The sequence below is a fragment of the Saccostrea cucullata genome, unplaced genomic scaffold (assembly GCF_032062105.1).
Source record: "Saccostrea cucullata isolate Sc308-1 unplaced genomic scaffold, CSIRO_AGI_Scuc_v1 ctg424, whole genome shotgun sequence".
NCBI lineage: Eukaryota > Metazoa > Mollusca > Bivalvia > Ostreida > Ostreidae > Saccostrea > Saccostrea cuccullata.
This window is the reverse complement of record NW_026932916.1, coordinates 35137-59113: the sequence shown is the minus strand read 5'-3', so window position 1 is coordinate 59113 and position 23977 is coordinate 35137. Positions and strand designations below refer to the sequence as shown.

At 34.1% G+C, this 23977-nt stretch overlaps 2 long non-coding RNA genes across 2 annotated transcripts; both read left to right on the top strand.

Moving 5' to 3' along the window:
• Positions 1–73: 73 nt before the first annotated feature.
• LOC134236492 (uncharacterized) lies at positions 74–20591 on the top strand. Its single transcript, XR_009985615.1, has 3 exons — positions 74–162; positions 16177–16319; positions 20552–20591. It is a non-coding gene; the product is annotated as an uncharacterized LOC134236492 (long non-coding RNA).
• Positions 20590–23977, top strand: LOC134236491 (uncharacterized). The gene is made up of 3 exons (XR_009985614.1): positions 20590–20765; positions 23573–23695; positions 23911–23977. It is a non-coding gene; the product is annotated as an uncharacterized LOC134236491 (long non-coding RNA).

Sequence of the window (23977 nt, the reverse complement as noted above, 5' to 3'; positions counted from 1 at the left end):
AAAGTATATATAAAATCGACTAACCGTCTAATAACCAACAAGCCCTTTAAATGATGATTCAACTAGATAAACTATGGACCTGTGTTCAGATATCAGTTTAGCGAAATAAAATGAAACTCCGCGTGTATTTTATGATTTTTGAGCTTAATATTTGGATTTTTGGTAAGTTATTTTCTCCTTTCATACATTTGCAGCAACTCTGTTAAGTTTACTCTACTCAGACTTGAGTTGAGTGAAATAGAACATTCGTTGCCCAGGGGCCTGTTTACCTTTTTTTCTCTATCTGTATAGTTTTCATAAATACGTAGCTTTCAAGATTGCCATTCTGCATTTTATGTGATGTAGATATGTCGAATATAGTAATGTCTGTAAAAAATGGGTACATATGCACAGTATGAGGCCTGTCTGAAATTTTAATTAAAACAGAAGAACCATGACACTTTATAATGACATTTTTTAAAAAAATATTTCAATGGTAAAGTGATTCTAAGATGTTGAACATGTCTTAATTTCTATCTATTGAAAAGGATTTATTTTTATGACCATTATCACTAGACTGTCTGTATAGGGAATGATATTGTTTAACAATTTATTCAGTTTTTTTCCTCGATAATTGTATTTTAGTATTTTTATACGGAATCTTTACGTAACATAAAGACGCAAGTGTAATGAAACATTTTTGTCACTGTTAAACCATGTTTTAACATGCATATTTGAAAAAGGAAAAAAAATATAATACTTTGTAACTAGGATAAATGTCCCTAACTAACAAGGAATTCTTTTCAGGCTTTAAGCCGACATGGATTTACCGGTACATAATCAATATTATGTGCTTGGTACAAAAAAAATGGTCTAAAGAACAGAAGGTTTATCAAGTTCAGAGTAAAAGAATATTCTTCAATATAATTCTTTTTTTTTCACAAAATTGTCTGATACATTAAAAGACGACAGCTTTCCAATAAACGGTTTGATAATAAAGGAGATGGGTGAACTTAGCGTGTAAAAAACCCACAAGGTTCAGATATATAAAATTCATATTCAAATTGTTATTTTAGTATTTAGAGTAAAATTCTAATCATTGATTTTTGTAAAATCACGATAAACAGAAAGTTCTGGGGAATTTTTTTCGTTAAAATTTATTCTTTCATCAAGAAAAATAATGTGGATTCCATTGGGTTCGAACCCTGGCATTAAAAATCCTGAGTTGCTTTCTCTATTGAGACTAGCACGCTAACCACTACGCTACACAAGTCCTGATAAAGTGAGGCATTTAAATCATGTTTGTGATATGACCATTGACTTAAAGGACTTCAAGTATTTCTTAAAAAGATACTAAAGTTATTTCATAAACTTATATTTTTTAGGTATAGTGGGTCATTGCTCCATAATTTTGGAAACCAAAATATGTATGTTTTTATGCAAACTTTGAGGATTACCTTTCAAAAAAATGGAGAGAAGACCCACTCATAATGAAAAACAGTGTTATAGTGTTAAAAAATGACTAGTTTTGTCCTCTTTCATGTGTGTATAATATTTCATAAGCAAATAACTTCAATTTTCATGAGATTTGTGCAAGTTGTAGAGATTTTACATAAAGTATACTTAAATGTTAGATGAAATATTAAGGTATATTTTGATAAAATTGAGATTTAATTTTTCACCTTCATGTTTGTTGCACTATGGGCTTATCTCTCGTAATGTTCACCCATCTCCTTGACGAAATTACAGATATACAAACATTTAAAACTTACAAAAAAAGAATAATCGATAAAGGTTCAACGAAATGAATGACATGAAAAATCGTGGCTTCTTTTGAATACCTGGTTCACCATGCAACCATGTCTATATCTACAAAACCACAGAACGAAACTTGGCACACCTAGAATCATACAGATATGTTATAAGTAGCATATCTTATGAAAAATTCTTGCTACATTTTTTTTACGTTTATAATTAATGAAAAATATTAAAACTTTAATAAATCCAGAAAAATTATAAGTAAAAATGCGAAATGGCAAATCAAACTCACCTGTATTGTCAGTCCGTGCTTAATAATGTGTGCAGGGTTTTATTAATTGAAATACTCTATGAAACATATTACTGTTTTTGTAAATTAGACAAAAGCCCTGCTGTTTCACTGGGTGAGTTCAATTTGTGAAACCAAATATATATATATAGATATAACGAACAGTATTCAAGCTCAAACAGACCTCCAAAACATCAGAGCTGGGATCAGGTGCCATGGAGGAGTGAGCATCTCCTTCCGACCGGTCACAACCACCGTGTACTCCTTGTTATGATCAGAAGGTAAAGGAAAATCCATCGACAATGCAGTTTGTAAATAAAGCCTAAAAATTAGTTCGGAAAAAGTTTGCATTTGACTCAATTATGAATTGTCTTTGCTGAAAAGGTCATTGTATTGACCATATAACTTAATAAATGTGACATTTAACGAGGTTGCTGATATTCTTGATTCATCAACTTGTTTGTCAATAATTTACTGCGTTTTAGAAATTGTACATACTCAGAGCATGCTCTTGCATTTCTCATCAACTGAGAGATATTAACCTCATATGCAGTGATGAAGGTGATGAATAAGAGCATAAGTAAGGGAAAATGACGGTTGAAAAGTTAAAGTCAAAACGTTTATCAAAAAGCTTGATTTCAGATTACCATTGACGTCACTTTCAAGTAAAATATCCAGATATGAAAAAAAATTGTCAGATTACGATTTCACCGAAGATTAACAATTCAAAAGCAAAAAGGCTAAGTTTATCGTACAGTTGCTATGTGAAACATATACTGACAACCATATTTTCTTTGTGAATTCGAGTCATGCTATATGTAAACATATCAATAATATATTTAGAAAACATTAAGATGTTTCCATTTTCTAATTGTATTACATGTACAGCTTTGTACACTGCAACTAAATTATCAATATTAGACTATCTTGAATATTATTTTGATCTTTTAATATCTTTGATTAATGTATTTTGTAATATTTTCACATAATTTTTATAAGTATTTTGTAATCCCTTTAAAAATTGTTCCTATACAAATCTATACGGAAAAAAGTCTAACATTTCTATTGTTTTGCTGAGCGGGCATAAAAAAATCGATGTTGGACCGCTGAGTGAGATGTTGGACCGGTTGATGAGATGTTGGACCGCTTACGTCACAGAATAAGAAGAGCTTAATCTCATTTTTATTCGAGAGAAATTTGATGACAGGTACCAGTGATTTAATTTTTCTTTTTTTTTCCTTTCTATATAGAATACCATTGCTTACTACAAGTAAGTAAGCATTCAAAAGAGGGAGGAGAGGGCGAACTTGTTTTCGTATACCCTGAAGGTTCTCAGGAAATAACTTGGTTTAACCCCAATCATACAAGCATAACTATTTGTTATATCGATACACAACATTGTCTAATTCCGACGAACCCTAATTATATAGTGACTGTAAATAATGAATCTTCAAGACTAGTCATAGAGGAATCGCATTACAAACAGCATGATGGATTATGGACATGCTCCTACAGACCTCAACGTTTAAACGGACACTACAGTATAAATTTCTTTGTAGCATGTAAGTAAATACAAAAGTATTCTGAAGTTGACTTTAATAAGAAGGGTATGGAGATAACGAACAGTATTCAATCTCAAAGTCCATAAAACAATACAAAATAAGAGCAGAGCAAACACAGATCCCCGAAACATCAGAGTTGGGATCAGGTACCATGGAGGAGTGAGCATCAAAAATCTTGAGTGTCTGTTCACAATAAGTGATTTTCGGAGACCTGGCTCCAAGACCATAAACTGAGAACATACTTAAGTCAAAATTTAAAACTATCATACTTTTGAAATAAGCTTGATATTGAATCAAAATTTTCATCAAATATTACACTGAATATGAAAAATAGACTACAGGTTGCTCGAAACAATGTAATCAGGTTTATACTGAATAGCCATCAAAGGAAGAGAATTACTTTTGACGAATTTGAAAAAGTAGGTTTTTTGAATGTCTGTAATGGGTTCCTCAACCTCGACTCATTCATGTTTTTAATATTTTTATGAGATTCAAATTATTATGTGATCAATTTATTCGAAATTCTGCAAGAACAACACTAGAACAACTAGGTCTAGCAAGATGAACTTTTTTGTCCCCAGAATTGTTAAGTCAGAAATTTGGTATCAAGGAGTGGAATTCACTTCCAGTTGAGATAAAATCCATCAACAACAAAGCTCATTTCAAAAAAGAATCTTAAAAACACCTTTTATTCAAACGAGAACAATATCTAAAAATGTGTTATTATACTACATGTATTAGCTTCTTATAAAACATTTTCTTATTTATTTATTTTTGTTTTATTTATTCGTATTTATATCAAAGCATTGGTGCTAAGTAACTTACTGTTACAATTTAAGAGGACCCCATTCGATGTCTGGATCTTTGGCTGTTGCCTTCTCGATTTCCATTAATCTTGAGTCATTCAGATTGGAGTTGACTTGAACTATGAAAATTGTAAAGTTTGGTCATTTCAAGTCCCCTTATAGTTTATTTGTAATTAGATTACAAATCTAGCCTATTAATTTAACATTTATATTGTTCACAATCTGAGTAATTTGAGTGTATGCATTGTACATTTATTGAGTGATGTTCTAAAATTGGATTCACAACTTTTCATGTCATCGTATGCAAAGTGAAAGTAGAACGAGTACGTGTAATAAATGCGTTTCCTTTCGTAATTAATGATGTTCTTGTTGAAATAATTGTATAAATGCTGTTAAAAGAGTATGAACTGATAGATGTTTTGTTTAAATTACATTTTTCACTGGTATTTTACCTGTATTGTGCAGACATGTGTTGTAGGCTTGCAGACAGTCTATTTTTCTATTTACATGGCGGCGCATTGCATTGTGGTATACTTCCGGTTTATTTTTCTCTTGATCCGCGGTATTATTCTTACGCCCTTGAAGTTTTGTATAGGAGTGAAAATGTACAGTTATAAGGTAATTAATTAATTAATTATTGTTGAATGAATGAAAGTCAAGTTATTTTATGGTGAAATAATTATTATTGTTCTAATTATCTGAATGGAACTATTTTCCGTATAAGATTTTCCGTATTTTTCGTATATTCCGTAAGAATTTATACGAATTCGTAAGAGTTTTGTATACGAATTTTCACTAGAGTATAAAAGGGGAGATTCTTCCGTAAGTCGGGGAGTCTGCTATTTTTGATGTTAGGGTTAACATAATTATTTTTGGGTTTTTAGACGAAATTGGTAATTATTTGCTAATTGTTAAATTGTTAATTGTAATTCGGTAATTGGTTTAATTTAATTGGGGGAAAGTTTAGTGTTAACAGCTTTGGGGATTTATTTACGATCATATATCTTGATTATTTCAGGATCCGATCGTATCTGAATTTCCAGTTGTTAATAATCCTTTATTCATTGATAATTAAGTTTAATAGGTAGGTTTCAGCCACATATTTCGATTATTTCGAGATCCGGCTGTTTATTAGGATTTATTTAATATTGTGAAATTTGTCAGTAAAAAGGGTGGTTAAAAGGCCTGGATATTATTTTTCTTTGTATTAAAATTGTTCATGTTGATTTTTGCAGACTCAATAAATTTATAAAACTTAAATTTCGAGTTAGAGTTATTTACTCAGTGTTTAAAAAGGGAGTTTACTCCTGTCTTCTAGAACCACTATAGCAATACTTAAATGAGATAGTCGTTGGACGCTATCTCGCTACAATTTTTGGTGTCAGAAGTGGGATAGCCATTAAGCGCTATCCCGCTACAATTTTTGGTGTCAGAAGTGGGATAGCCATTAAGCGCTATCCCGCTACAATTTTTGGTGTCAGAAGTGGGATCCACAAATTCAAGGAGTGGATCCAGAGATACGAACTCATCTTTAGAATTGGTTCTTTAATATTTAACCACTGAGTCATGTATACCAGACGTCAAGCAGCTCTTCATGGAGAGGAAAATAGAAATATGACGGAGGATGAAATAAATAAATCAGAGACAAAGGAAATCATCAATGTGGCACCAAAGCCAACAACCCATGAGATACATTACCTCACTGAAACAAGTGATGGGGAGAACTTGACAGAATCGGAAGATGACCAAGTAGTCAATGAGTACATATGCCCCACACATGAAAGGGTACTTTCCCCAAAGATTATAGTACAGACTCCACACAAAGTTGCAAGCTTAGGCTTGAGTCCAACTTATACTGGTACAAACAGTAATCACACAACTTGTACTACGACTGGTCCAGGTAATGTCCCATATAACAGTCAAATGACTTCTTTGGCTGAGGGAGATCACTCAAGTCAAAAGGGTGAGTTAGGAAATACAAATGAGAATATAATTCACAGTCTAAGTCAAGTTATCCATGGAGCTTTCAACAGAATGACAGAAGAGCTAGGTAAGGTTGTGAGTAACACGATCCAAGTCAGTCAAGTCAGTCAGGAAAAAGAAACCAACAGAAATGATCAGGGACTCAGAGGGAGGAGTAAAATCCGAAGGAAACCTACATCAGTCTGCCGAGATAACAGAAAGACATCAAGGATGAGGCTGCCATTAGCTACTGGTTATACTACCACTGAGCTTGATGAGGACTCGGATACTGACGACGAAAGAACAGCACGGTCAAGTGGATCCATGTCAACCTCAAAGATATTTGGTAACAGAAATTCAAGTCATTCAGTAAAACTTCCAGCCTTTAAAGGAGAGTCTGATGAGAAGTGGAAAGCTTACATAAACAGGTTTGAAGCAGTAGCTCAACACAATGGTTGGACAGACAGAGAAAAATTAGGTCAATTGTTGCCAAGGTTACAAGGTCATGCAGGCGAGTTTGTGTTTGAGGAGCTTGGACCAACCATTTTATCCAATTACAAGAAACTCCTCAAAGTCGTTTTGGTATTATTGAGACCAACAAAACCTATCAGACTAAATTTAGACGCAGAGACCAGAAAAATGGAGAATCTGTGCAGGATTATGCAGTAGAACTTAAGAGTCTATACAATAAGGCCTATCCAGATAGGGGTAACAAAACAAAACAAGAGGACTTAGTTTCCAGATTTTTACTTGGTTTATCAAGTGAGAAAGCTCGCTTACATGTAGAATTGAACCGGGATCCTTTAACTATTGAAGAGGCTACGGAGTTCGTCATTGAGTACGAGGAAGCCACTAGATACCCTATAGCGGATGATGGACAAAATTATGCCCCCCGCAGAGAACCTGTGAGACAAGTGTTAAGTAGTAAGGATCAATTGTCACAAGGAGAAACTTCTTACAAGGATAGCAAAACCCATACAAAAAATTGGAATAAAGGAGGACAACACACAGAACCCAAAGGGAAGAGCCCCTCTAACAACTTAGATAAACAAGGCCAAAAGGGATCTGAGTCAGATTTTATAACAAAAACTGAGCTGAAACAGGTCATCCAAGAAGTTTTAACTGCAGTTCAGTCCAACAGTGGAAGTCAAGTGCAACGACCCAGGAAACCTCTTATTTGCTTTAGATGTGGTGAGCAAGGGCACTTTGCCGGAAACTGCTCCAGTGAGAAAAAGCAAGAAGTGATGCAATTGACAATGCACCATTAAATCCTGGTGTCTTCAAGCCTTCGTTAAACTAAATCGGGTCAGCTCTGTTGGCCGAGAGATGACCCAGTTGAATTTTGAAAATGGCCCAACTCTTGATTGTTCTATTAATATTGACAACAATTATCCTATTTCTAGTCAAAAGAAAACAGAGGACAACCCTGGTGCTGAAGGAAAAGGTTCTACAAATATCATGACGGTGGATAGGTGTAACTCAAACTTGGACAAACTTCATACTGCTGAACAGCAGCTGAATTTAGTGCTCGGAGTGGAGCCGGATGGGGTGGTACCGGATTTTGAAAGTCATGGATTCAGTCATGAAGACTGGGGGGTGGTACCCGGAATTGCGAGTCTTGGACACAGTCAGGTAGACTGTGGGGTGGTACCTGGGATAGCAAGTCATGGATTCAGTCAGGAAGACTGGGGGGTGGATCCAATTTCTGAATCCCTTGATGGTAGTCAGGTAGACTGCCGGGATAGTACATGTGACCTGGGAGACAGTCAGGTAGACTGCCCAGTGTCATATGTAAATGCAGGTCAGGTAAACTGCAATTTATTCTCGTTTGATAATCCAAGTTTGAGTCATGATTTTGTTGCAGATGAAATCCACAGGTGTGGTCAGGAAGATTCCTGTAGACCAGTACAAGATGAATGTACTAATTCTGAAGATCTTCAGCACCATGGTTCCTCTCTTGAATACATCCTCAGACAGATAAATGGGAGTCCTGGCATATAAATAAGTGGTTCCGTACAGGGTGTAGAAATAGAATGGACCACTGACACAGGAGCCACAAGGTCAATCATATCTAAAAGGATTTTTGAGAGAATCCCCAGAGAATCAAGACCACAATTAAAACAGTCAAATTCACTAACTAGTGTTAATGGGGAACCCTTGAATGAGTTGGGTAAAGCCATTTTTGAGATTCAACTGGGCCACGTTAAATTCACAGAAGAAATTATTGTGGCTGAAATTCAGGATGAAGCTCTTTTAGGATTAGATGTTTTATTAAAAGAAGAAAATGGACCTGTTAAAATAGAATTACATGACAATTTCATTTCTTTCAGAGGAAATAAAATCAAGGTCAGGCAACTGACAGAGAAAACTAGAAGGGTCTTAGCTGCAGAGAATTTTACAATTCCTGCATACAGTGAGTAATTAATTGATGTTTTTGTTGACAGGTTTGAAAGTGACGAGAATTTACCTTACTATGTATTTTGTATTTAACCTTCAGAAGATTTCAACAATAGATTTTCTCTTCTGATGGCGTCATGTTTGACAGACTTAGAAAATAAAGTTTGCGCAAAGATAAGGGTAATGAATCCCTTCAAGACAGATGTTATTATCAAACAAGATGAAATTTTAGGGGAAGCTGAACTTGTAGATCCTCAAAATGTAGAAGTGATATTGTCTTCAGAAAGCCTCTCTGAACAAAGTCACCAGCCAACTAGAAGGATACAGTTGACTGAAAACTCCCAAAAGGGGAATAACTCTTTTCATTATTAAAAGGGGATGGAAATTTCAATGTACCTGTTTATCTTACAGATTTATATGTCGGAAAAGATCTTTTGATATGTGTAGTGCTTTCTTACAGAAATCCAGCATGGAACAAGATCCCTGTTTCCATATTCCTGGCCAGAGTTTGGAAACATGTGACCTTGAAGGACAAGATCAACAAATTAGAGCAGTAAATATTAGTCAACAAACAGTCAGGAGTGAACCTAACCGACCTACAAGAAATGACTTTGCGCATCAATCTACAAAAAGATCCATGTCTCCAGTAAGGCAGAGGAACGATCATTATCAAAGACACCCGGCAGAATTTAATAGGAGGAAGTAAGGAAATTATAGTTAAGATTACATTGAATTTGTATTGTTAGTGTTTTGCATAATCTATGTACATTTGGGTAAACTGATTAAGTAGATGTGGGTAAGGGGTGGATTTTTGTTAATACAGACATGACTGTATATGTGTAAAATGTTATACTGGTATAACATATTAAGGTACCGTTGAGGTGAACATGATGTGTATTAATTTTTTATATGAGTGAATTGATGAGCATTTTACATGTTGGTAAATTCTGTTACGAATGTTATTTTGTTATTAATAATCACAATCTCATGAACTGTACATATTTTTCATTTTTTTTTACTTGTAATGGCATTGCCATAGTATTATTATTCATGAGGACATGAATCTTTAAACGGAGGGGTAGTGTAAAGTTTGGTCATTTCAAGTCCCCTTATATTTTATTTGTAATTAGATTACAAATCTAGCCTATTAATTTAACATTTATATTGTTCACAATCTGAGTAATTTGAGTGTATGCATTGTACATTTATTGAGTGATGTTCTAAAATTGGATTCACAACTTTTCATGTCATCGTATGCAAAGTGAAAGTAGAACGAGTACATGTAATACATGCATATCCTTTCGTAATTAATGATGTTCTTGTTGAAATGATTGTATAAATGCTGTTAAAAGAGTATGAACTGATAGATGTTTTGTTTAAATTACGTTTTCACTGGTATTTTACCTGTATTGTGCAGACATGTGTTGTAGGCTTGCAGACAGTCTATTTTTCTATTTACATGGCGGCGCATTGCATTGTGGTATACTTCCGGTTTATTTTTCTCTTGATCCGCGGTATTATTCTTACGCCCTTGAAGTTTTGTATAGGAGTGAAAATGTACAGTTATAAGGTAATTAATTAATTAATTATTGTTGAATGAATGAAAGTCAAGTTATTTTATGGTGAAATAATTATCATTGTTCTAATTATCTGAATGGAACTATTTTCCGTATAAGATTTTCCGTATTTTTCGTATATTCCGTAAGAATTTATACGAATTCGTAAGAGTTTTGTATACGAATTTTCACTAGAGTATAAAAGGGGAGATTCTTCCGTAAGTCGGGGAGTCTGCTATTTTTGATGTTAGGGTTAACATAATTATTTTTGGGTTTTTAGACGAAATTGGTAATTATTTGCTAATTGTTAAATTGTTAATTGTAATTCGGTAATTGGTTTAATTTAATTGGGGGAAAGTTTAGTGTTAACAGCTTTGGGGATTTATTTACGATCATATATCTTGATTATTTCAGGATCCGATCGTATCTGAATTTCCAGTTGTTAATAATCCTTTATTCATTGATAATTAAGTTTAATAGGTAGGTTTCAGCCATATATTTCGATTATTTCGAGATCCGGCTGTTTATTAGGATTTATTTAATATTGTGAACTTTGTCAGTAAAAAGGGTGGTTAAAAGGCCTGGATATTATTTTTTTGTATTAAAATTGTTCATGTCGGTTTTGCAGACTCAATAAATTTATAAAACTTAAATTTCGAGTTAGAGTTATTTACTCAGTGTTTAAAAAGGGAGTTTACTCCTGTCTTCTAGAACCACTATAGCAATACTTAAATGAGATAGTCGTTGGACGCTATCTCGCTACAATTTTTGGTGTCAGAAGTGGGATAGCCATTAAGCGCTATCCCGCTACAATTTTTGGTGTCAGAAGTGGGATAGCCATTAAGCGCTATCCCGCTACAAAATGTTTAGACGCTTTTCTGATGTTTCTTCTAAGTAAACCCTACTTAGAGTGTCTGCTGTTGGACATTTGCGGAATAGCGTATAGCGGACTTCGGACTTCATACCTTTCAGAGCGGACCTTTAACGAGGGGCGGTTAAATATTGAAAAAAAGATAAATTATATCTTCAATTAATACTAGTGTATAGGCTTTTATATATCATGTTTATAGTAAGATTCAATACATGTAACTATACGTGGATCTTCATCTTTCACTGCTACTTCCTATGCTGAAGGATCATCTGCATTCAATGTTGCCACTTCAACTGCCCAAAAAAGGAAGAGGAAGGAGAACAGGAAGGGAGGGATTAAAAAAAACGCTTACTCTCCTTGGTCAGGGAGACCTAGGAGGCTCATAATGCCTTTATTACAAAGAAAGACCCAAAACTTCTCATGCTCTCGGAATCTCCGATTCCAATGAGTCTGACTAAAATATTAAAAGAAATAAAGATGCATTTTTTGTCTTTGTTCTTATTTATACCTGTAAAAACGCATTGCAGCGATAAATCACTTTTTGCAGTTTCTGATTGTTGTCCTTTAAGGCTTCTTCATCAGTTTTGCCCTGACCAGCAATGATGATGTCATCGGCAATTTAATTTCCTCTGAAATATCTCACTAGAATCGCAGAGTCCGAAAGGTAGACGAGCCCAACGGGCTCATTGTTGTGAGGAGGCGCACAAGCCAGAATATTTCTTGGACATCTAACTTGCTGAACAGTCTTGCATTTTTTTGATTTGGGAAGACATCATCAAAAGTTGGTATGTTATAATGTTCCTGCTGTAGTGCAACATTCAGCGGTTGAGGATCTATACATATTCTGAGTTTGTCATTTGGGTTTTAAACCACTGCCATCTGGCTTACCCATTCAGTCGGCTTTGTGACAGGTACTAGAATTCCTCTATCAACCAGTTGGTCTAGATCCTTTTTCACACGGTCTTTGAGAGTGAGTCCAATTTTTCTACATGGTAAAAATTTCGTATTCACATTTGGGTCCACTTTTAAGTTGATTTCTCCTAAGTCACCAAGATTTGTGCCGGACTCTATCTTCGCAATGAAACGTTCCTAATTAACAGTGACAAGTCTAAGTTGTTGGATTGTTTTGAGTCCTAACAAGCTTTGGAATGAGTTTGGAACAATGATGAAACTAACTTCATTTTCTTTTCCAGTTTTCACATTTTTCAAGGACAAACAGGCTTCAGCGAGGGGTTTGAGGCTAGACTTCAGAGCCCTGTGCTTGTTGTTAGCCTATTCGTAAGACTTACATATTCTGAAGTCATCCTTAGAGTCTTTGTACAACTTTTCACTTGATTTCTTCTGATATATTTCTTTTGAATTGTGTTGACTTCTGCACCACTGTCTAGTTGGAGGCAGATTTTACCTTCATTAACCATCATTAGGGCTGATGTATTTTCCTTCTTGCTAGGATTTTCATTCGTGTTCAGCCAGGAGTCATTCGAGCCATCACTTTCATAGTTGTGATTACTGTAACAGGGTAATTTTCGCCCCTTTCACTCTCTTCTTTTTGGGGCGAATGTAAAACTGGGCGAATTTAAATCACACAGAATTATTTCTTAAACATAACTATGACTGGGCCAATTTTACACGGGGCATAATTGTTTGCAAGTGCAAAAGGGCGAAAATAACATGGGGCAAAAATAACCCTGTATACAGTAGTTTCTTGGACATTGACCTTACACTTAGATTTGAAGTGGTTACGGCCATTGCGGTTATTGCATCTCTGTCCCCAAGCTGGACAATCTTCTTTCTTCATCTGATGTTTTCTGCCAAAGAATTTGCATATCTTGTGAGCGGGAGGTATAGTTTTTCTTTTCTTTCTTTTTGTTTAGATAGTTGTCTTTGTGATCCTTGTGTTCTGAACTGTTTAGTTTTAATCTTGTGAATTTGACTCTCTTTAAAATAGTGTCCTTCATTTCCTGTGCTTGTTTGCTTGCCTGTTCGTAAGACTGACATATTCTGATTGCTTTTCGCAGATCTAATTCGTCATCTCTCAGAAGCAGTTGTTTCATTTTACCAGACGATAAAAACACAATTTTGTCTCTAATCATTCGACCTTCAAGTTCTCCAAAATTGCATGATTTAGCACGTATGCGTAATTCAGTCATAAACTGATCAAATGGTTCAAAGTGTTTTATTTTCCAGAATTTATGACTTTCAGCCACTTCGTTTTTACGAGGGTTGCAATATTCCTCTATCTTCTTAAAACCTGTAGCTGGATCATCTTTGTCTTCATGTTGATTCCATGTGAAATGGTCATATTATATTTTCAATAATTGCTCACCTCCGCAGTTTATGATGGTAGCAGTCTGAGTTTCTTTGTCTAGTTGCGCTGTGCCGCTTGCACGTAGATAGATTTCAACTTGACGCTTCCAGGTCCTAAAATTCTCTGAGACATTCCCTGAGTGAAAATTAACTTCAGGTGGAAGTCGAAGGTTTGTGTTCAGATGAACAATCTAAATTTCACATAACGGTTTTGCTGAATTTTTTCCGTGTACCGTCCACACTTACTTGAAGAGTGGCTTGAACTTGATTATCGCAATCATAAATTCGTAGCCGCCGCTGCCACCATGTTGACAATAGATCCTTTTTGTGTGGTATAAGGAATATTTCAGTAGAAAACTACAAAGCGGGAACCATGCTTTTAATTGGTTACTAAACACACTGAGAACCAGTTTACAAAAATCATATTTAAGATTTCAAATTAACATTGTAAAATGACAAAAAGAAATGATTAAAAAAATCAACAGCAAACATCCGTTTTACGCGTCGCCGGTAAAACTCAATTTCAAACCGTTAAATCAGCATTAACGGTCGCAAATACCATATTAGAAGACAATTATTCCCTAATTCTAATGCAATTGTTTTGTAAAATACGTTTTGACTGGCTAATTAACGCACTGATGTTTGAAGCAAAAAAACGATCATTAACGTGAGTGAAAGTTTTTCATTGTGACATCATAATAGAGCAAAGCAAAAAACACAATGCTCCGCATATAATGAAACTCAACAAAACAAGACATAAACAACAAACAAAATGCATGGATTGCATCAGAATGGGAGTAACTAATCTTTTAATTTGGTATTTGCGACCGTTAATGCTGATTTAACGGTCGCTTACGCGTCGCCGGTAAAACTCAGTTTGCAACTGTTAAATCAGCATTAACGTAATGTTGTTTTATTTAGGAAATATTATTATTCTGATGCTGTTTAAAGCAAGTCGCGTTTAAAGTCATCGTTTCGTAAGTTCTATGGTCGATAAAATGACCTTGTCAACAAATGCAATACATGTATATCATTAATTCAACTGTTGACCGACTTTTTAGCTCACCTGAGCTGAAAGCTCAAGTGAGCTTTTCTGATCACATTTTGTCCGGCGTCCGTCTGTCTGTCTAGCTGTCCGTCTGTCTGTCTGTCTGTCTGTCTGTCTGTAAACTTTTCACATTTTCGACTTCTTCTCAAGAACCGCTGGGCCAATTTCAACCAAACTTGCCACAAAGTATCCTTGGGTAAAGGGGATTCAAGTTTGTTCAAATTAATGGCCACGCCCTCATTCAAGGGGAGATAATTGGGAATTAATGAAAATTTGGTGGCATATTTTAAAAATCTTCTTTTCAAGAACTACTGTGCCAGGAAAAATGAAACTTATGGGGAAACATCCTCAGGTAGTGTAGACCCCCTGGGGTAGGGCGGGGCCAAAATGGCCGACCAAACTTTTACATAGAAATATATAAGAAAATTCTTTAAAAATTTTCTTCTCAAGAATGACAAAGCCATAATTCATCAGATTTATATGGAAGCATCCTCAGGTTGTATGGATGCAAGGTTGTTCAAATCATGACCCCCGGGGGTAGGGCGGGGTCAAAATGGCCGACCAAAGTTTTACATAGAAATATATAGGAAAATTCTTTAAAAATCTTCTTCTCAAGAATGACAAAGCCATAATTCATCATAATTATATGGAAGCATGTTCAGGTAGTGTAGATTCAAGTTTGTTCAAATCATGACCCCCTGGGGTAGGGCGGGGCCAAAGTGGCCGACCAAACTTTTACATGGAAATATATAGGAAAATTCTTTAAAAATCTTCTTCTCAAGAATGACAAAGCCATAATTCATCATATTTATAAGGAAGCATGTTCAGGTAGTGTAGATTCAAGTTTGTTCAAATCATGACCCCCGGGGGTAGGGCGGGGCCAAAATGGCCGACCAAAGTTTTTAAAGATATATATAGGAAAATTCTTTAAAAATCATTTTCTAAAAATTAGCAAATCCATGATTGGTCATGGGACTACTTTTGGATTTAAACATTACAATAAAAAGTCATTTTCTACTTTTTCCTACCCTTAGTGCTCAGGTGAGCGATGTGGCCCATGGGCCTCTTGTTTTCATATTGATTGTTAAGTCATTCTTTAGACACTGAGTTGTCTACGGATTTTTCTGTTATTTCTCAATCATGACAAGGATTGCACGGCGAGTGTGACTGTTCGGCAAAGGGATACTCACTTCTCCATGTCAACTGATCCCATATCCGATGTTTTTTAGGTTTGTGTTTGTTCCGCTCCTATTTTGGAATGAATCATGTACTTTCGAGCTCAATTATTGTTCTCCACATATTTTGCTAGTAATCCAATGTGCTTTTGCACTATTGTCATAGCATTATTATGAAATCGAGTCATCGTCAATCTGTTTACGCACTGTTATGTCATCAACATCGTACCAAGCCATCATCGTCCGTAGGGAAAATAGTCGATGCTCGATAGATAGTGGACTACATTATTATATCGTAAATTGAATTATAGCAGTTCAACAAATATATTATTAGCTGTTAGCATGCTGAAGCATGCACTTGCAGATTTACATTTTAGCAACTCTATCCAGTTATGTCATTTCCAATTAAAGGAATTTTCTTTAATTTCTTTGCTGTGGTAGTTATTTTCAAACTCCTCTTTTGCAGCTTTACCAAAATCTTTTATGTTTCTTGACCCACCAAAATTTGGCTTCCATATAGACGGACATGCATTACCTCTAGTTGCCACTGCTAATTGCATTTACCCGCAGCCTGCTCTTCGGAACGTTGCATTGCATTATCGGATAGAGGTAAAAATACGTAATTTAACTGCGAAATTTAATAGATTATAATAAGATACATTACCATTTTGTTACAGATGAATTTGTTATTGCTACAATGATATTTAATACTTAAGGCTAACAATATTAAAAAATGTATGATATATAGAGAATATTACATACTAAGATCCATACCATATGTCATATCAGCCTGAGACTGTTCCAATATCAGCCCGAGGGCTGATATGTGGCCCTAGGGCTGATGTGACATATGATATAGGTTTTAGTTTGTATTTATCATAAATTTAAAATGCTTAATGTACGATTTCACATGTGGTGATTGAAGAATGTTTCATGTCTGTTTATGGCCTTTTGCTTCAAACTCAAATAGAGCCAATTTTTAGTAACTGAAAAAAATTAAGACCACAAATGTCATTAAAGAATTATTTTACATGAATATTTAAATTAAATCAAGTAAATCTATTTTTAAACCTTATACAAACGTTACTTCCGGTTTGATATGAATTTTCTGCCCGCCGGTCTGATACGTGATATGGATTTTCGGACCGGTCCGTGATATGGGGTATTGTTACGTCACCCGTATTGTACCGTGCAGAATCGGATATCAACAAACGTCTTTTTTATCCCCTCGCGCAACTAGTTGCGGAGGGGATATAGCATCGCGAATGTGCGTATGTGTGTGTGTTAGTGTGTTAGTATGTTAGTGTGTTTGTTACACCTTGTGGGCAAGATTGACAGAAAACCTTTGCATTAACCATTCTCAGCGTTTACATACTTGTGTGGCAATATAAAAGGACGAAGCCTATTCATTTTCAAGTTCATTGATGAAATATTTCTTCAGATATCGCGTTTTACTTCCTCGAAACCTGACATTTTACGTACGAGTTGACAATAATCATTTGTGGGCAAGATTGACAGAAAACCTTTGCATTAACCATTTTCAGCGTTTACATACTTGTGTGGCAGTATAAAAAGATGAAGCCTATTCATTTTCAAGTTCATTGTTGAAATATTTCTTCAGATATCGCGTTTTCACTGTCTCGAAACCCTGACATTTATGTACGAGTTGACAATAATCATTTCCGCTAGGGAACCAGTTTAAGAGCCAGTTTTAAAGTTTAAAAGACGTGTCGAGTCTGCGGCAACCGGATTGAGAGAATTTGGTGAACGCCGCTGTTTCATTACCAAATTCCAACAGGTGTCTCGGAATTTGGGGTGCACGTTATTCCTGAAAGCTGTAAACACAATCCTCAAGTACAAATTAACCTCTCGATGTACATATGTACATTTTTATTTTTCATGATGAAAAAAAATGCATATTACCTGGAACTGTGAGATATACTTAGGTAGGTAAATAATTAAAATTGCTGAAACTTATACATATAGCATACGTGATATGTTTCTGCTAGGTATAAGGGAAACTGCCCAATTACGTATGCATATTATGCCCCTCTCCCCCCAAAAATACTATGCAATTTGATTTTGGTTAAAAATAGACATCCCCACCCCCGATAACTAAAAGTTTAAAAAAAACTGTGCAGAAAAACAATGTAATATCTTATGAAATTAAACTTTACTACCCCAAATTAGGTATCCATATTATGCCCCCCCCCCCCTTAACCAAGACGCTATGCACGTTGCATTTTGTAAAAAAAAAAAAAAAATGATGAACAACAACACCTCACTAATAATTTTGTCAAAAGTAAGGGAGTAGATCCTAATGTTGCGGGTTTGAATCCCGTTGTGGGACGTGGAGACTAAGTCACTGGTCCTTTGAATGAGACCGTGTAAACCAAGGGCCCATGTCCCAATAGATGCTGGCACAAAAAGATCCCTCACTTTTCAATGGTTGTCAGTTCCTATTATATGAAAGAATGTGCAGCTCCCCACCGGCAAGCTTTCATATGAGCAAAAAATTCCTGAGAGGGACATTAAACAAAATACATTGTACTATCAATCTTTAACATGTTTACACCAACACCAACAAGTAATCTCCAGTACTCTGAAGTTTTGTTGTTAAACAGAAGAAGAAGAATGTCCCTCGAGAGAATTTATCTCTTAGGAGATATTGCCATTACCAGTGAAGTTCCTGTCGCGAGAGGATGCTCCGCTTAGCGGTGCCCTTGTTAATCATGTTTTTAATTTCACATAAATTTTACAAATACTTTTCGTAACCTATTTAAAAACAAATATGTTATTTCTTTTTAACCTATCAGGGATTCATGTTTTTCACTGAAATTTCACCATTTTGATATTACATATGAAGAAAACAAAGTAAAAAGGTGTCCACGCGGTTACGATTTTTCAGATGAGGAATCAGGTGTGGGTAAAGACCCCTGTCAACTGGTCACATCCGCCGTGTCGTGTGCTCCTTGTCATGATCGAATGAACGTGAAAACTTGAAAGAACTTGGTGTTGAAATACTGGTCTTAAAATTTGTATGAAAATGTCTTTTAAAGCAATATGAGCTGCATTTTTCAGAATTTCATTTTGCTGGTAAAATGTGTTATTATGATTAATATGTATGTAATCTAAAACCAAAATAAAGTTTAAAAATGTTTCAGAAGAAAATTCAAGAAATATTTCTGTACAACCGAATATATGGTATTATATAAGAAATCATTATTATATTGTACAGGACGACAATAATTCAATTTTGCTTCAAGCAAATCGTATTAAAAGTTCTTTCATAGCAAATATGAACAAAAGAAGTTTACAAATGTTCTATTTTTCTGTCATTGAAATAGTTAATTACAAATTTGCAGCATTTTTTTTCCGATGTCAAACATGCAGCTCATATTGCTTTAACAATCAATATTGTTATAAAGTGGACCTTTTCACAAAATATCTTACGAATATGCCTATGACATTTTTTTTCGATTTCTCCAAAAAACATCTAAACATTGGTCAGTTATTAAAAAGAATCTTACATTTTTATTTTATAGGAATACATTGTTAATAATCCATTAGAAAACATATTTAAAACCAAAAATACTGTTTTGTCAAATGTTAATCTTCGTCGTAATTTTTTATGAACGACAAAATCTGTTGAATTAAAGTTATTTCTGGTTTCAACTTGCATTTGGAATTTTATCTCCTAATATTTACATTCAGTGTAATTTTCTTTATGAAATCCATTAGAAATCCATGACGTTCAAATCTCTATAACACACGCGAAACCTTGTCATCGTGCGTTAGAATACACAGTAGGAACTATATGCATTTTCAATACTTTATGAACACCAAAATGTACATTGTCTGGCACAATTTAATAAAAAATATTATCCCTGTTGAATTAACGTAAAGTACAACAAATGTGCATTTCAAATTAATTTGTCACTTTTTTCCTCGCAATGTTTCTTTGCGTTATCTAACTTTACGACGTCACAAATGTCACAAACGGCTCTTACGTCTATAAAGCACACCAGTTTTGAAGGGCGTTAAATTCAAATTAAAGATTACCAAAATAAACAATTATGAAGAGGAAAAATTAAAGAATGTAAATATAAGTATTGAATTCAGATTTTGGGATGTCTTCGGTCCTATAACACATCTGGCCGTATGAAATATGAATTCAATGCTTAAATATTTACATTTGCAAATGTTTTTCTTTATATACCACTACTGAAAGCTATGAGTATCTATAACTGTATAAATACCGGTGTGGGGTCCAGAGGTCATAGATGTGCGTTTGGATAAATGTTCGACGTAATTTCTCAGTGACGTCATAAAGGGTCGACGTGCGTTCAGTGGATTACATACATGCCGTTGGATTTGAAAAATAATGCATTTCACACGTTAAAAGTCACAATCAGGCATATATAAAGTATGAATAGTCACAAATGTAAATATAAGTAATAAGGTATAATTTTAAAACATCTATCGGGCTATAAATACGGGTTGGTACGAGATTAAATTCATCATAAAGCTTTATGGAATTCAATCTCGTGACCAACCCGTATTTATATCCCGATAGATGTTTTAAAATGATACCTTATTTCTTAATTATATTTTGTATCGTGCGAATGTTCATTCGAACCCAAACCTCTGAAAAAAAAACTAAAAGGTTGCAATTTTTTTTTTTCATGAAGATATGGTGATGAAAAAAAAAATTTAGAAAATGATTTTTATACAGAATGCAAATCGATTAAATAACCCGCTTTTGTTATTATTATTTTCAAATCATAGTGTTTACATTTACAAGAAAACTGAATAAGTTATGACAAAACGTTTGACTTCAGAATGAAGACACCTTTCAACAGTTCACAAAAAGAAAACTTAACATTTCTTCGTCACATAATTCCAATTGTGACCAGCATGAATACGATCTACAAGTCCAAATAGATATACTTATGACTGATTTTAATGAAACAAACGTGATTTTTCAATTTCTCTATGTTTCTGTCTCTGGGGATGTTACACGTACAAAGGATATTATCTTCCTAAAATTCGGAGGTATGTTTGAAGCATTTTATTTGCATATTAAGCGTTTCAAAATGTTCAATTATTTGCATTTAAGGTTTTGCCAAAGGTCAAGATGTCAAAAAAATTATTTTTACGATAGCTTCAAATCTATGTTAGGTGTAAAGTTAAAACCTTTACAGTTTATATTTATATCATTGATTGACAGATTCATGTGTAGAAAGTACCACTTGGAAACAAATATTTATTTATTTCTTTTTTATTATTATTTTTTTTTTAGAAAAAATATATCAAGAAATATGCATACTTGAAATAAATGCACCTGTTTAATTCTGTACTTTTAGTGAAAACCATCATTGCAGAAATGATATATGTGTATCAGTGAAGGACATGTTGGACGTGAATGGTCTCTGAAGGGTTGTTATTGAAAGCATGACATGTATAAAGACAAGACCCCGATAGAATCCGCCATTTGCAATGTACATTCGGTTTCAAATGTTAATATTTGGACAAAATAAAGAGAGAAAACAACTTTTCAGAGGCTATTTAAGTCCTACTTGCATTTCATTGATAAACATATATTGTTTCTGCAAGATGGCTTTCCCTTAAGGTTTCGTCAAAGGTCAACATGTCTATAAAATTATTTTTACAATAGCTCCAAAACTATGTTAAAACGTTTACAGTTTATAAATATATCATTGATTAATAAATAGAAAGTATCACTTGATTACAAATATTTTTAAAAAGATATTTTTTTGAGAAAAATTGTATCACAAAATGTGCATATTTAAAGAAAAATGCACCTGCTTAATTCTGTCTTTTTTGTGAAAATCATCATTGCAGAAATAATATATGTGTATCACTGAAGGGCAGGTTGGAGGTGAATGGTCTCTGAAAGGCTGTTATTGAAAGCATGATATGTATAAAGACAAGACCCCGATAGAATCCACCATTTGCAATGTACTTTCACTTTCAAGTCTCTCAACATTTGCATAAAATAAACAGGGAAAACAATTTTCCAGAGGCTATCTTAGTCCAACTTGCCCTTCATTGATAAATATATTTTGTTTCTGCAATAATGGTTTTCACTAAGAGCGCTGAATTAATTAGGTGTATGTTTTGAAAATATAATTAGGCATTTTTAAGAAGAATTTTTCTCAATATTTTTTCCAAGTATTTTTTTTTATCAAGTGATACTTTCTATCTGTTAATCAATAAAAAAAAATTATAAACTGTGAAAGTTTTAACTTTACACCTCACATAGTTTTGGGGCTATTGTAAAAATAAATTTGTGGACATGTTGACCTTTGACAAAATCTAAAAGTACGGAATTGGAGACATGTTTTTGCATTTTTTAAATTAAATTAAATTATCGATAAATATTTTTTAAAGTATTTGTAATGACATGATACTTTCTATCTATTAATCAATGGTCAAGAGCACAATTATGTGCTCATATCTTCTGTAATTTAAATTTTTCTCATATCAATTTCAATGAAATTATTTTTCCTTAATCAAAGTCAGCACCAACAAGTTATCAAATACATTATATATTCTGATCTTTATAAACTATGTATATGACAATATCTAAGCCTAATTTTATATTATATAATTTTATATCTTTTCCTATTTCAAAATTTGAAACTGTTAAAAAGATGTAAATTTATGGTTAAATCTATTTGATTGCTTCATCTGTAATTCATGATATTTTAATTTCTAATCCTAAAAAATGAAATAATGATTGCATCATTAAACGAATATTTTATTTTTAAACCGACCTATCTGTGTAGCCGATATTGAATGGCGATTTATAAGTGACGTAACAATGACGTTGCACCCCAACATTTGGCGCAAGCGCCTCGGGAAATAGATTTGCTCTTGGAGAACTGGAATTTTGCTGATTCCCTCAATGATATATTTTAACTGTATTCTGTTGCCCGCTGGCGTCAAATGACGCTAAATTGAGATGTCTTTTCCTCATTCGGCAAACCTTGGCTGGTTTGGGTAACCGAGAGTTAAATGAACATGTAATTAGCCGAAAAGCGCCGAGTAATTTAAACTTTAAATGGCCGATGTTCGTTTTGCTGGGGCAAACGAGAATATGAAATCAAAACAATACTTGAAAGTGGGGTCAGTTTCAAAATGTAAAAACGGCTGAAAAGATTTCCAGCATACGAATATATCTGTTGATGAAAGATCTGCGTCCGTCCGTCTGGTACTCATCTCTTTTCAGCAACTCCTCTGAAACAATTAATTTAAATTAGACTTTCAGAGAATCTTTGTAACCTTGTGCCATTGTGCACTTCCTATTTTACTTTTTGATCTGACACATATTTTGTGTACATATTCTTTATTACATAATGCCATTGTGACATCCTATTTTACTTTTTGATGTGACACTCATTTCGGGTCTCCCAGAGCAAAACATGTACTTTGCCTTTATAATCATATGGTAGGTGGAGGTATCATTTATTGGAATCAGTGCTCACAATACCTCTTGTTTTTCCTACATAACGCTAGTTCAATATTCATCATAAACTCTAAATGGTAATCTTCAATACACTTTTCTCTAAACTTACGTCACCTTTAAGTCACGATAAATTTGCAAATGTGTATACTATCAAGGAATATACTCCATAAACATTATAGTAAGCACACCTCCAACTTTGCGAGTATTGTCTTACGCGTTAGCAATTTCAGGTGTTTCCAGTGTTTACGTCATAATAAATCCAAATCATTGTGCTTCTCATGCAAATACACAAAGATTTTTTTTTTCTACGACACAACATTGATAACCCCAAGAGTGTTCACTTTTTCACCAAACCATTTTTTTAATCTAGCCTTTATTCCGGAATGCAAATCAATATTGTGCCAGAGCAATGTAACTTGCGATGCAAATGCAAACCCAAAAGACATATGCCGATGCCCTTTGCAGAATGTGAAGTTTTTCTGTCAAAACATTGGTATGCACGTTATTAATTTTTTATTCACATGGTTTTAATCTTTAATGAAAACATATTTTAAAAGGCAGTGAATAGATTAAAATTCATAAAAGCGATTTGCTGAATAGAATTGCACATTAAAAAATCAAGTCAAGCATTTTAGCCTATACCAAAATGGAGGTATGAGTATTTTATCAAAACTTTATTTACTTATTTTTTCTTTTATTTTGACAAAGCACAAGATGAATTATGGCAAAATACTACAGTGGGGATTGATAATTCTATAAAGCCAAAGCCATCAGG